This window comes from Notechis scutatus, chromosome 1 (assembly GCF_049901735.1).
Source record: "Notechis scutatus isolate UNSWTSFEM ecotype Mainland chromosome 1, rNotScu1.2, whole genome shotgun sequence".
NCBI lineage: Eukaryota > Metazoa > Chordata > Lepidosauria > Squamata > Elapidae > Notechis > Notechis scutatus.
In genome coordinates this window covers 15,865,031-15,878,638 of record NC_142009.1, presented here as the reverse complement: position 1 = coordinate 15,878,638, position 13,608 = coordinate 15,865,031, and the positions used below count along the sequence as shown (strand labels likewise).

The 13,608-nt window shown below is 42.0% G+C and overlaps 1 protein-coding gene across 8 annotated transcripts in view; it reads left to right on the top strand.

The window, feature by feature from the left end:
* AUTS2 (activator of transcription and developmental regulator AUTS2) overlaps positions 1-13,608 on the top strand; it is a 1,004,882-nt gene that overhangs the window by 950,878 nt on the left and 40,396 nt on the right. The window lies entirely within an intron of this gene.

Genomic DNA, 13,608 nt, shown 5'->3' with positions numbered 1-13,608 from the left:
CTTCTATGTATCGTTCCATAGCTTCATCTGCCTTCTAGATCCTGCTCATTTGTCTTGTAGAAACAAAGATGAGACCTTGTCTTCTCAGCAGCCAGAACCTTTTAGAACAGTGATGGCTAACCTATGACACGCGTGTCACTCGTGACACGCCGAGGCACTTTGACTGACACGCCTGTTGGTGTGGGGAAAACCTGCACATTTAGAGGCTGCCTGTGCTCTGCTCCAATCCCTGCTCCCTGCTTATTGCGTGGAGGCGTGGTGTCACCGCTGCCGCAAGATCTTTGCAGCAGAGAACCAGTTTTAACCGCCATCAACTGAGGTTTGTCAGTTTCATTACCTCAGGAACGCTACAGGAGGAAAGGAGATCCATGAGGTTCACAGCCCTGTAAGGTGGCCTTCCGATCCCCACATCCTGCACCTGCAGCCCTGAGACCAGGGAGACGAGTTTCACAGCCCTGTGTGATCACCCCAGCCTAGTCCGTCATAAACCAAATTATTGATATTTCTTGAAGTGACACACGACCCGAGGAAGGCTACACTTTTTCCCGATTTTCGACACACCAAGCTGAAAAGGTTAGCCATCACTGTTTTAGAAAGAAAGGTGGGATTTTTCTTTCAAAAAACACAAAGCCACCTGGTGCGATCTCTGATCAGTAAACATGCAGGTGGCTCCTGTAGAAGAATACACGGGGAACCATATTTCCTTCACAAAAAATGGGTAGCGGTAGTAGGTAGAGTTTTAAACGATATGCCATAGCATCGTTCAGCCCACCTGGCTAGCTGGAGATGCTGGTTTAAAAATAAAGGTTTCCCTGTCAGTTGGGCCCTACTCTAGGGCATGGTGTTCATCTCTGTTTTTTGGCCAAGGAACCAGTGTATGTACAATGCAAAGACAATTTCCATGGTCATGTGGCCAGCATATATGCCAAAGGCACATGGAATAGCAATAGCACTTACATTTATATACTGCTTCATAGTGCTTTTACAGCCTTCTCTAAGCAGTTTACATATTGCCCCCGACAATCTGGGTCCTCATTTTACCCACCTCGGAAGGATGAAAGGCTCAGTCAGCCTTGAGCCTGGTGAGATTTGAACTGCCAAATTGCAGGCAGCCGGCAGGCAGCAGAAGTAGCCTGCAGTATTGCATTCTAGCCACTATGCCATCGCAGCTCTTACCTTCCCACCAAAGTGGTACCTATTGATCTACTCACATTTGCATGCTTTCAAACTGTTGGGTAGGCAGAAGCTGGGGCAAAAATGGAAGCTTCCCCTGCTGCATGGAGCTTGGATCTCAAACTGAATTGTCAGCTCTCTGGCTGACAAGCTCAGCATTTTTAACGCTGAACCTTTGTGCCCTAGATGCTGGATTAAGTCCTACCATATCCATGGCTTAGCAGAAGATGTAAACTCAGTTGCGTTACTCAACACAAGGGTGTGTGATAAAGGCATAGGTGGCTTAAATAGTTTGTATTGGATTTGAGAATGGCCAGGCCCTGAAAACAAGGACTTTTAGCATGTCCAGTTCTTGCACTATAATAGCAGAAGTGTTTCACTGTATCAACTAACATTCTTGGTCTAGACAAAGCATAGTCATGCTTCAGTCTGCTTCCATTGCCCTTGATTTTTTAAAAGCCCAAGAGCATTAAAAAAACGCTAATCAGAAAATCCTGAATAAATTGCCTACACTCTCAAAACTTGAGCAATTTGATACTATCTAAACAACCATGTCAAGCTTTGTGCCTTGGGCTGCAAGGGAAGAGAGTCAATAGAATGAATTGGAAAGCATTGATTATTTTGTTTGATTTGCTGTCAACACATCAAATGCACTGATTTAGCCTCCCAATGACCAATAAACGTTTATCTTTAGCTGCAATAAAAAGAAACAAATTCTGTGTGACACTTGGTTGCCAGAGTTAACCACTTTTTATCCAAAGTCCAGTGAGAGTCTTATATTGATCACGACAGTGCAGGGTTTATTTTTTGAAGAGTGTGAGATCTAGGAAAAAGTCACCAGGTTAATCACCCAATTGTTGATCTGGAAGGAAGGATCAACATTCTATTATGGAATGATTTGTTTAAGTAAGTTCCATTGTTGAGTCCTTGTTGTGTTTTCAGGAGGCTTAAGAATGAAAAGAAGGACTGGGGGTGATACGGTGGCAGTGTTCCAATATTTGAGGGTCTTCCACAAAGAAGAGGGGGTTTCTCCAAAGCATCAAAAGGCAAGAAACAATGGATAGACACTAACCAAGGAGAGAAAAGCAACCTAGAACTAAGGTGAAATTTCCTAACAGTGAGAGCAATCAAGCAAGGGAATAGCTTGTCTTCAGAAATGGTGGGTGTTCCACCACTAGAGGCTTTTCAAAGAGAGGCTGGATAGTCATTTGTCTGAAATGGCATAGGGTTTCCTGCTGGAGCAGTGGGTTGAACTAGAAGACCTCCAAGGTCCCCTCTAACACTATTATTCTCTGTTCTAAGATTTAGTTCCTAATATCTTCAACTAGGGCTGAAAGCAGGGGCAGGAGCTCCAGTAATGGGGACCATAAGAAGAGACTCAACTCTAGCATTGATTTTATATCAAAATGTATGCAACATTTTATCAAAAAATGTGAGAACAGAGAGGGCCAGGGCGATAAGCAGCTTAAAGTTAAGGATGACGTTTTTGCTCTGGATCTCAGAATGGCTAAAGGTTGTATTCTAGAAAGAACAGGAGACAGTCCACATCTTTGATGTATAGTAGCTGGATGTGACATATGTTCATAAGTTACTTCCCCCACAATTACTGTTTTTATAAATAACTAGAATAATCCAGCACTTCAAAATTGCCTTAATAGCATTGCCAAATTCTGATTTTTTGCACCTGGTGAAAGGGACAAACCTTCATGTACAAACAAGCAATCCTATTTGCTGTGTTTGATTAACTGAATTTAATTCACTGAAAGTGATCAGGAAAACAAACCGGATTGAATGTTGGTCCTGACTCCTGAGCTCTTTCTTTGTCTGCCTCCCAGCCTTTTTAAACAGAATAACAGAGTTGGAAAGGACCTTGAAGGTCTTCTAATCCAACCAGTCTCTTCTTAAAAAGCCTCCAGTGATGCAGCAACCACAAGTTTTGGAGGCAAGTCGTTCCACTGGTGAATTGCTCTCACTGTTAGGAAATTTCTCCTTAGTTCTAGGTTGCTTCTCTCCTTATTATTTTCCATCCATTGGTTCTTGTCTTGCCTTCTGGTGGTTTGGAGAATAGGTTGATCCCCTCTTCTTTATGGCAGCCCCCCCAAATTTGGGAACACTGCTATCATGTCGCCCCCAATCCTTCCTTTTCACCAAACTGGACATACCCAATTGCTGCAACTGAGCCTGCACATGGAATTGGGGTATGACAAATATCTCAGAAGGAACCCTCCCTAGTTTCTTGGATTGTAAAAGTGAGGAGTGAGAGAAATGTACTTTCAGACCTTCAAGATTCTCTAATCTTATATCAGATGTAGAGGTGGTACTTTTGGTTGTGCTTTTTATCTGGGCTGCCCCACAAGGCTACCACCACTCATGGCTCCATTCTGGCAGATATTATATATGTTATATTATCCTGTGTTGTATTTATTGGATCACCTGTCCTGATGGGGTTTTAAAAGCCATTGAATACCTCTGGCTGTTCTTCCAGGTTTTGGGAGAAAAGAGACTGTTAATCCTTGTAGGTTGCTTTTGTTACTATAAATGATCTCTTTCTTATAAAGTATTTCTTGCTTTTGAAACATGTTCCTCTTCCTCCCCCCCCCTGCATTTTTTGGGATTAGGAAGCCTCTGATTTTATATAAACGAACAAATTGAAATAAATAAAACTTTGAAAAGCCGAACAAGATTGGGTCTGGTAAATTCATGGACAGGGGGTTTTTAATCACAAAATCCCAGAGCTGTAGTCTGAGCTAGGAAATATAAAAAGTCTCAGAAGGAAGCAGTGACAAATAACTTTCTTTTGGGGGGGGGGGGGGTGGGGGGGGGTGGGGTGGGTGGGGGGTGGGGTATCTGGCCCCGCGGGGAGCGGGGGTTGGTGCAGGGAGGCGTGCGGGGGGAGGAGGGCAGGGAGGGGGGCGGGGAGGAGGGCCCGCCCACGCCTCCCCAAGGGGCCGAGCGTGGCGGGGGCCGTCCCCCTTCCTGAGGCCCCCCCGCCCCGGAGAGGGAGGGGAGGGGGGGGAGGGCCGGGCGCCCGGGGGGGGGGCGGAGGGGGGGGGGGCGCCCACCCCCCCCCCCCCTCCCCCCCCCCCCCCCCCGGCCATCGCTCGGGCGGCGCGCCCGCGACCCCCCCCCCCCCCTCGTTGGCCTCCGGCCCGCGCGGGGTGGTGAGGAGGGAGAGGCTGGGGGCGAGGGGCTTCGGGGGGCAAGGGGGGCCCCTGGGGCGTTAGGGCAATTCGCCTATATTATTGCTAAGAACCCGCCGTGAAATGTGGATGGGATCATGCAGCTCTGAGAGCTGTTTGACCTGAGGAAAATTAATTTTTACTTGTTTTGCATTGGGTATTGTTTGAAAAACAGACCATGATCCCGTACTATAGATCTCAGTTATTTCACAACCAATGAACTGGATGAGCAGTTACAAGTTTATACTGCAAGTGCAGTGATAAAACCTCATTTATACAATCCCCTCCCCCCCCCCAAAAAAAACCTATTCAACAAAGTAAGCATTCCTGTGATAAAGACCCCTCCAGGTGGGTCACACTGAAGAGATATGTTTACTTTCAGAATATCTGCCACATCTGTTTTAAATTGTTTACCAGTGTTTTCCAGCTATATTATTCTTGTTTTATGTGATTCACTGCCTAAGTGTTTCAGTCCTCCTACTTCTAAATCAAAACCATCAGATCTCTGATTCAAATAATTGGTTTTCTGTTTCCAGTTGTCAGTAAGGTTTTTAGCTGCCTAAATTCAGACATGGTAACAATATGTGTAACATGGGAAAATATTTAAGTGGTAAGCAATGTTGTTTTTCTTCTGGATCTGGATGAAAGCTTAAACCAAAGTGCACCTCTAGTCTGCCGCCAACTCAATAGGCTGTTCTACCTCAAGAAATAAGGATAACTTTCTTTTCAGATAAATGAATGAATAAATTCTTTATTGGCCAAGTGTGATTAGACACACAAGAAATTTGTCTTGGTGCATATACTCTCAGTGTACATAAAAAGAAAAGATACATTTGTCAAGAATCATAAGGTACAATACTTAATGATGAGCCATAGGGTACAAATAAGCAATCAAACCATACTAGGAAACAGTCAATAAAAATTGTTAGGATACAAGCGACAAGGTTACAGTCATACAGTCACAAGTGGGAGGAGATGGGTGATAGGAACGGTGAGAAGATTAAAAGTAATATTAGTGCAGACTTTGTAAATAGTTGGACGGTGTTGAGGGAATTATTTGTTTAGCAGTAACTTGGTGGTTAAGTGAATCTGGCTTCACCATTGACTTCACTTGCCAGAAGGTTGCAAGAGGGGATCATATGACTTTGGGACACAGCAACTGGTCATAAATATGAACCGGTTGCCAAGCATCTGAATTTCTGATCACATAATCATGGGGATGCTTCAAAGGTCGTAACTGAAAAAATGGTCAGAAGTCACTTTTTTCACAGACGTGGGTGGAACAAATGGTGGGAGAGTGTATTCCATTTAAGCCGGAATTTTTTCTCCTAGGAATAATACCAGAAGGATATAGGAAGGATCTAATTTATTTAATTGTACATGTGTTGATGGCGGCTAGAATAATACATGTGCAATACTGGAAGGAAGAAAGCATATTGCCAGAAACAGAGATAATAAGGAAAATTATGGCCTGTGTAGAATCGGACAGTTTAACCCTAGAATTAAAACATAAGGAGGAATCTGAGTGTTATGAAACATGGAATAAATTATATCAGTGGTTGCATAGAAGAAGGCAAGGTCAGAACATAAGTAGTTATGATGATTAGAATAATTAGGAAACAATGTATCAAACAAGAGGATTGTAAATGGCGAAGTAACATTTATATATGTATAACAATTGTAATGCCAGAATGCCGGCACCGTGTTGTATTCTTATGTATCCCTCCCACTTGTGACTGTATGACTGTAACTTTGTCGCTTGTATCCTTACGATCTATATGGACTGTTTCCTAGTATGATTTGATTGCTTATTGTACCCTATGACTATCATTAAGTGTCATACCTTATGATTCTCGACTCTTGACGAATGTGTCTTTTCTTTTATGTATACTGAGAGTATTTGCATCAACAAATTCCTTGTGTGTCCAACCACACTTGGCCAATAAAGAATTCTATTCTGTTCCGTTCCATTCCATTCCATTCCATTCTATTCTATTCCATTCTATTCTATTCTATTCTATTCTAATTTAAATAAATAAATAAATAAATAAATAAATAAATAAATAAATAAATAAATAAATAAATAATAGAATTCACTTTTTTTCCTATGCCGTTGTGACTTTGAACAGTCACTAAATGAACTGTTGTAAGTCGTGAACTGTATTGCTAGCCAGTAATTTAGACGGGGGGATGTTTTCTGATTACCGACCAAGTAATAAAGCCATCAAAAGATAAGGAGATTGCTACTTAATTCAGGAGTGAGCTGAAACTGTAATTTAACAACATTGCCATATCAAACTAGAAGTCAGCTTTATACGTTTGTATGCCTATGAAGAAATGGCCCTCCTGTGGTTAGGAAGCCAGCTGTTTAAAGTATGCATCTGTCCAAAGCAAGGATGGTTTATCTCCCCCTGTCCCTTTCCTCTGGGGAATGTTGCAAAGAGTTAGGAGCTTAAATCCAACTATCCATTTACTGTCAGTCTCAAATGACTGTTGAACAAATTCAAAACAGAAGCAAAATGGGGTATTATGTTCTTGGAAAGCTTTGCACCCTGGGGGAACCAGCTTTTCATGGAACAGAACTTTGCTGAAGAATGAAAAAGAAACCCACATGTTATTTTATTACCATAATTGATGGGAGGGAGTTTAATATTTCCATTGCAACAGAGGCTTTGTCAACAAGCAAAGCACATAGATTATTGTTTTTTGTATGGCAGATTTTGGTCTATAATTGCATCTCCCATTCTGGAGGAGCCAAGCTCTTGAGTGTTGACTGGATGTGCTTTCTTACAATCTTGGCATCAATCTTTCTTTCAAAATTACAGTTCCCCCAGGCTGTAAAATAGGACATCTCGGTATCTCAGCAGTAAAATCCAGGCTTTGCACGCAAAAGGGTCGTTCCGCCCATAGATATCGACTAGCAGGGCTGGGAAAGACATTAGGTATGATGTCCTCCAGATGTTTTGAACTTCCATTGTGATAGTTGAATTCCAGATACCCAGAAGGCTGCAGGCTGCTTACCCATGCTGCAGAGATCCAGTGACAGTTGGAGTCATATATATTAGGCTAAATTAATTGCGGAGGCTTGAAAGCTTTGAGCCAGCGATAAAACAGACCTAAAAAAACGACAAAAGATGGTTGTGGGACACTGGCCAAAAGCAAAGCTGTACATCAGATGGGAGGACAGTCTGCCATTCTTCACCAAAACTGGTCCTATTGGGCATTCTTTACCACGTGGCAGTCATTTTGCCACTTACCTATAGCAAAATTGCTCATGCAAAAGATAACACTTAAGAGTTTGACTTAAGTGATACATTGGGTGGGTGTGTACAACATGTTAGAATGGGTTAGCATGTAGTTTGAGAAACATGTGATTTATAATCATTCATCTATCATTTTTGAGCTCTTGGCATAGCATGTTCTGTGAAACAGGGCATTGCACTGCAAAATAGAAGGAGGTAGTGGCTATTGGCGTAATGATAAGAGCAACTGGAGTTTTAGTTTGGAAAGGGGAGAGTAACGGGAGGTATAAAGAAAATTGGAGTGAAGGAGGGAGGGAGGGGGAGAGAGATTATATATACGACATAGGAAAATATTTATTTATTTATTTATTTTCACAATAACTGAAGAGCCTCCTGTACTGAAATTCAAAATGGACAGAATACGATTCTTAATAGAAAACAAGATAAATTCTGGAATAAGCTACCAGCATCCTTGTTAATAAAAATTGATTGTAGTCAATTGGAGTGGTTTCAAAACAAGTCTGGACAAGTTCATGGAAGATCATCCTTTGGTTTAGGAAGAAGAATTAAATCAGTATACTGATGTTATTTGACTACATATTGCTTTATCAGATACTTTGAGATGCTATGGAAATGTGTCTACAGGCAATGAAAGTCTAAATTCACAAAAACAAACTTAGGCTAAACTCCAGCAAGATGGAATTACTGTTTGTTCACAAACATCTTGGCTCCTTGATGTCCTTTGTGATTCCTCCAGGTTAGGGACCCATCATTTTGAAAAAACAAATTTACAATTGGAGTTCTTCCCAGATCCATACTTCAAGAGGTGGCTGGCCTGCTTTGTATGTACTATATCTCTTGAAGTATGGATGAGTTGTTTGATTAGGTGGTACATAAGTTAGATGTCAGTTGATTGGGTAGTAGTACATAAGTTGGATGTCAGGTACAGTTGAAGACTGTGAGGTTCTGATGAAAGTGACTCAACCATCAACACTTACTTTAATTATAGTAATACAACTCTCCATGGGCTACCTTTGAAGACAACAGAGAACCTAGTTCCAGTTTCCTTGGGGATGGTTTCTTCCAGGTGGAATCTATGCAGATGTGTATAAGCAGGGAAGAGATATTTAGAGTCATGTCCCACAAAAGTTCAAAAGAACACACCTCTAAAGACAGCAATTCTCTATAGAGTGTGCACTCCAGAAGTGTGCCAAGCATCCTCATTTTCACGCAGAGCCATGAAAATTATTTTGACGCATGGGCATTTGATGATGATTTTTTAAAATTTGTTATTGGACTCTACGGCTTTGGGATGGATGCCTTTTAAAAATTCTTTGTTGATGTTATGTACAAGCACATCTTGTTTTTAACCTTTTTTTTTTTTTTTTTTGGTAAATTGCTTGGAGTCTTGGGACCTTGGCAGAGTAGAAAACCCTGCAAATAAATAAACAGAATGTATGTGTGTTTACTTCCTCTGGAATTTCAGGCTGCAGGCCTTGAATATTAGTTAAGAAGGAGTAATTTAAAAAAAAAAGAGGACACTTAACTTCACATCCAGACTTGTGAGTTCCTTGGATGATTGTGCAACACAGGAAAGTAGAGTTATTTCTCTGGGGCTCTTCTTGAGTTCTTAGTAACCCAAAATACAGATAGTCTTTGACTTACAACAGTTTACTTGGTGACCTGTTGAACTTACAACAGCATTAAAAAAAAGTGACTTATGACCTTTGCAGCATCCCTGTGGTCAGATGCTTGGCGACTGACTCATATTTATGATGGGTGCAGTATTCCAGGGCCATGCGGTCCCCTTTTGTGACCTTCTGACAAGCAAAGTCAATGGGAAAGCCAGATTCACTTAACAACCGTTTTACTGACTTAACAACTTCAATGATTCACTTAACAACTCTGGTAAGAAAGGTCGTAAAATCGGGCAAAATTCATTTAACCACCATCTCACTTAGCAACAGAAATTTTGCGCTACATGGTGGTCATAAGCTGAGGACTACCTGTACACACCTAAACTTCATTTAATGACAGATTCATGGCCATCTTCATCTGTGGAAGGTGTTGCTTCATTTTTTAAAAAAATTATTATTATTGCTTTTAAATCCTTGCATTACTTTCCTTAAACTTGGAGATACAAGCCAATTCAGATGTTTTTAATAAAACTAGATTTGTCATGGAGCAATAACTTGGGCTTCCAAGCCTGCTCCCCTCGGCTCTTTACAAAGGTTTTCCATGCTGCGAGGCTCCCAAATCTTCTGAGGTCTGGAAAAAGAGACAAGTGCTGGCTGAGTTAATGAATGTTTACCCAAAATGACAGCCATAAAGTAGAAGCTCTGTGAGGTCTGCCAAGGCCCTGTCAGCTCTCCGCCTCTGTGTGTACAAAACTAATGGGACTAAAACAAGTCCAGAGCTTTCCCTCAATTTGTCTTTGTGGATTTCAGCAACTGAGAAGAATTCTAAGCCTTGGCAGCCTCCATCACTTTTCAGCTTACAATAGCTGACTTGGTAGACTGTTAAGGTTTAATGCATCCAGCAGGAAGGAATTGAGGTCTGGTGGATCTCATCTTGAAGGAACCTTTGTCTTTTCACCAGACAAGTAATTTACTCTCTCTCTCTCTCTCTCTCTCTCTCTCTCTCATCTCTTGGTAGCTGCAGTGGATATTCCAAGTTTTGATCTGGAGGAGTTGTAGATAATGCACTTGTGCATGGTCCAAGCAACAGACCGAAAATAGCAAACTAGGGCATCAAATTGCTTAAGATTTTTTTTTTTTTTTTGGTCTAGTCATTACTAGTTACAGGTAGAGTAGTGTGGTGGTCAAGACATTCATGTCTCACCAGGAAGGTTGAGAGTTTAATCCTAGATCGGAACAGATGTTTCTCTCTCGGGACACAAAGAGAAAATAACTGCTGCGAACTTCACATAGGTGTCAGGAAGGGCATCCGGCCAGTAAACGCTCAGCTTCATTTAGTCACCCAGACTTTATCCCGAATAAAGGGATTATAGTCGTAAAAATAAAAATCTAGTTATGGGTAGTCCTTGACTTAGGAATGCTCACTTAGCAGCTTTTGGAATTACAAAGAACACCCCCTCCCCTGAAAGTTACTTACCGATTTTGATGTTACAATGACTGCATGTGCTCTCTCTCACACACACACACACACACACACACAAAGTCATGGGGTCACATTTTAGACCTTTGTCAACCAGATCACTTTTATAGCTGTTCGCAGAATCCCGAGGTCACATGACTCTGATTTTCAGTGGGTTTCTTTGCTAGTTTCTGGCATTTCCTTCCATTTCTGGCAAAAACAAAAAACAAAAACAAAAAACCTCCCGTTGGGTAAACTGGATTTGCCTTAATGACTGGTGGAAAAAAAATGCTGAAAAATTGCCTCCAGTCATAGGATGCCCTGACTTAACAACTACAAACATCTTATGACCATAATACTGAACTCAATTATAGTTGTAAGCTAAGGTACAGATCTTAAAATAGTTATGATTCTTTAAAAAAAAAACACAGATAACAGATAATTAGAGTTGGAAAGGACCTTGTAGGTCATCTAGTCCAACCCCCCCCCCAAGCGGGAGACCCTACATCATTTCTGACAAATGGCAGTCCGATCTCTTCTTGAAAGCCTCCAGTGATGGCGCTCCCCCAACTTCCGAGGACACCTTCTGTTCCATGGATTGATTGTTCTCACTGTCAGAAAGTTTCTCCTTATTTCCAGGTTGAATCTCTACTTGATCAGTTTCCATCCATTATTCCTTGTCTGGCCTACAGGCACTTTAGAAAATAGCTTGACCCCTTCCTCTCTGTGGCAGCCCCTCAAATATTGGAAGACGGCTATCATGTCTCCCCTGGTCCTTTTCTTTACTAGACTAGCCAAGCCCAGTTCCTGCAACTGTTCGTTGTATGTTTTAGCCTCCAGTCCCCTAATCATCCTGGTTGCTTTTCTCTGCACTTTTTCTAGAGTCTCAACATCTTTTTTATAATGTGGTGACCAAAACTGGACGCAGGAGCTCTAGGTGTGGTCTTGCTAAGGCTTTATAGAGTGGTATTAGTACCTCACTTGATCTGTTATAAAATAAAAAGACTGTCTCGTGGGGAAAGCTGACTCAGTAAAGAGTGTGCTCTTAGTGATTAGCTATTGACGATAGCTCCACTTTGTTTCAATGTCTGGAGACTCTGTGGGTTTGAACGGGGAAGAAAAGGCCTAAGTTGAATCCAGATAAGGTTGAGTGGCTGTGGATGTTTGGACGGCCTAAGTCTCGAGTGATTCCATATTTAGCTGTAAATGGGTTTTTTCCACTTCCTATTTCAGAGCTAGTGCACAATTCGAGGGTCTTTTTGGACTTAATTGTGCTTATTGAAGAAGCAGGTGGCAGCTGTGACCAGAAAGCCTTTGCATAAGTTACCTATTATGACAGTGGTGCTCATATCTCAACAGGGAGGCCCTTAAGGCAGTTACACGTGCTTTGATAATTCACATCTAGACTATTGCAATGAGTTTTAGATGGGGCTACCCTTGAAGACTACTCAGGAGCTATAACTGGTCCCAAATGCAGTAACACAGCAGTTACGAGTGTGCCATTGTATGCCCACGTAACATCTCTGCTGCTGTGGGGGCTTTTTTTGGTTATCAGTAGACTAACAGGTACAATTCAGTGTGCTGGATACTGTCTATAAAGCCCATCATGACAAATCAGTCTGTTTATTTGAGGGACTGAGAGGTCCTTGGTGCTCTGTTTTCTTGCAGACTTTTCATTACTCAAACTAAGTAACATCATCCATACTAGTGATCTGTGACTTGCACTGATGACGTTACCTAGTTGGGATAATGATGCATCTGCAAGAAAACAAGCAAACTCAGAGAGCACCAAGCAAGAGTGGGATTCTACCCGTTCGCACCTATTCACTAGAACCGGTTGTTAACATTCTATGCAGTTCGGAGAACTGGTTGTTAGAAGAAATTACTGGCCTAATCCTGTAAGGAAGGCAGGACGGAAACATTCTGGCATTGCTTACAGAAACTGCCTCTCCTTTAACCCTTATTACATTTTTAGCAGGACAGGGCTTCCTGTCTCAGGAAGATCTCTGGAGTTATTTTTCCCCCTCGTTTGCTGGTACTTTGCTCGTGTGGAGTGACCATTCAAAGTTACAATGGCACTGACAAAAGTGACTTTTTTCACACTTACGATTGTTGCAGCATCCCCACAGTCATGAGAGGCCAGGCGAGGAGATGCGTGCCTCGATGTAAGTCATATTGAGTTGGCCACGCCCAGCCAATAACATGATCACCAAGCCATGTTCACCTAGTCACATGACCACCAAGCCATGCCCACCACCTAAGCCACGCCCACAGAACCGGTTGTTAAAAAATTTGAATCCCACCCCTGGCACCAAGGACCCCTCATTTCAAGCCCGAGTTACAAATATTCTCCTTTGAGGGATCCCTTGTAACTTTTGCCCAAGCCATACATTCTGACACACTTGGCGTGTTCCTGGTTCCATCAATTAGAAAGTGCCATCTGGTGGGACCCAACAATCTGCTCTTCTGTGTCATGATACCTGTCCTCAGGAAACATTCACCCTGAGATTCACTTGGCTCTCACTTTAACTCTGTTTAAATGTGCTCTCAAGAGCTGGTTGTTCCCACAGTCTTCGGGTACCATGAATGATGCACCCCTTTGGTGGCACTTTGATTTTTTTGTTGGCATTGTTTTTCCGGATTCTTTTTTTAAATTCTTGTTTTGTATCGTTTTGATTTTGCAAGCTGACCCAGAGCTATGATTTTGTGAATGAGCAAATAAATAAATAAGTAAACAAATAGGCAAGCACCATAAAATGTCCTGGTATGAGTAAAATTCCCCATGTCTTAAGTGTCCTTCAAGAGGTTCCGCTCAACTACTTCAAAAGCTTTCCTTGGCTGTCACACACAGCTTGTTAATTTCAGTGGTATGTGTTGCAGGAGTGTTGTTTATTTGGAGATAATCTAGGAAAGCTTTT